Source organism: Octopus bimaculoides, chromosome 3, assembly GCF_001194135.2.
Source record: "Octopus bimaculoides isolate UCB-OBI-ISO-001 chromosome 3, ASM119413v2, whole genome shotgun sequence".
In the NCBI taxonomy this organism is placed as follows: Eukaryota; Metazoa; Mollusca; class Cephalopoda; order Octopoda; family Octopodidae; genus Octopus; species Octopus bimaculoides.
Genome location: NC_068983.1, coordinates 22,173,967 through 22,175,600, shown reverse-complemented (window position 1 = coordinate 22,175,600; position 1,634 = coordinate 22,173,967). Strand labels below are relative to the sequence as shown.

Sequence of the window (1,634 nt, the reverse complement as noted above, 5' to 3'; positions counted from 1 at the left end):
AATGTTACCCAGTTGCCCTTGAAATGTAAAATGTTAATATGAACAGAATAAAGCAAATTTTGTATAAATCGGACAAATGGTTATGAAGATAGTTGGGATTTTTTGGGTATAAATATACAAAACGGTGCATAAAGGGAAAATATTCCGGAAATAGCTTAATCCTGAAAGTGAAGAAATTCTTACCTTTCGATTAGGCACAATGACTTGGCAAAGAAAAAATACGATTTTTGTTTTTTACAGTAAATGTTTCTATTTTCAAAAACAATATTTTAATCATTTAGAAATATTTTTAAGTGAATGTGATTTCAAAAATGTAAGTTGTTTGTACAATAAATATTTATATTTTAGCTTTCTTTAAACAGACAATATTTTAAATTATTTTAAAGTGAAAATGACTTTAAAAATATGGTGAATATTTTGTAAAAGACCTGTTTGTAACCTTGGTGTGAAACAATTTTTTTCCGATAGGTTTTTTTCTGGGTGCATTCAACCTATCTCACCTCCAAAGATTTGGTTGCTATTTTTAGCATGTCCTGCTACCATGTAACAGCTACTTGCGATAAAGGACCCGAAATACCTGTTACATGGTAGTAGGGTGTGCAAGAAATAGCAGCCAAATCTTTCCTTTTCTAGTGAAAGGAGCCATTTTGCGTGATTTCGATGCCACATTGTCACATTGAAAGCATGTGAAATAAGTTGGAAAAGAAAAGAAGAAAAAACCCCACAAAACAAAACTCCATTGCCGGGAAACTCAGACTTTTTTGGTGACCTAATGGGTCATGGGTAGTCTGATTTCATCTATCAATTACTTCAGCTTAATGGAGTTATATAGATAAACTGAAACAGCTGTAAGACATTGTCCCATCTTCGGTCACTAGATGTCCTTTTTAATTACTGATATGATATAATATGTCACATGTGTTTGTATATTGTTTTATTGTCCTCTTAGTTGAAAAATATACAGGTAAATTGACATAATACAATGTCTGCAAGTTGATGAATACCACATATTCCCCTCCATTTTCTTATTGCTATATATATATATATATATATATATATTAATTATGTAATGAGTCCCTATGCTTAGTTAATGGTGGTTGTTTTTATCCAATGAAAAACATCTGTCTTTCTGTCTCTGGATTGGTATTTCATTTATTGATTTGTAAATGATTGAGAAACCTGTTTTAGTGAAACTTTGAAGTCAATGTCAATATTTTGTATACATTATATATATATATATATATATATATATAAATTATGAGCCTTTATGCTCAGTTAATGACAGTTTTTATTGAATGGAAAACCTCCCCCTCTCTCATGCTCTCTATCTGTCTCTCTCTAAGATCGGTGTTTTATTTATTGATTCCTAAATGATAAAAAAACAAAGTTGACAGTGACAGGATTTGGACTTAGGATGTAGAGAGCCGGAACTAATACTGCGAAGCAATCCATCCAGCACTTAATGAATTTGCTGATTCGCTACCCATACATATTTTATTCATAGCATGTGTTCTCTTGGTCCTTTAGTAATAAACCACAAGGTCATGGTAACTGAGAGTTCGTAATAAATCTATAACAGAAACTATTAAAGACAAGACATGCTGACAACATCTGTAGTCAATAGTCTGGAAAGT

At 31.3% G+C, this 1,634-nt stretch overlaps 1 protein-coding gene across 1 annotated transcript in view; it reads left to right on the top strand.

Moving 5' to 3' along the window:
- Positions 1–1,634, top strand: part of LOC106879200 (forkhead box protein N3) — a 383,457-nt gene that overhangs the window by 365,218 nt on the left and 16,605 nt on the right. The window lies entirely within an intron of this gene.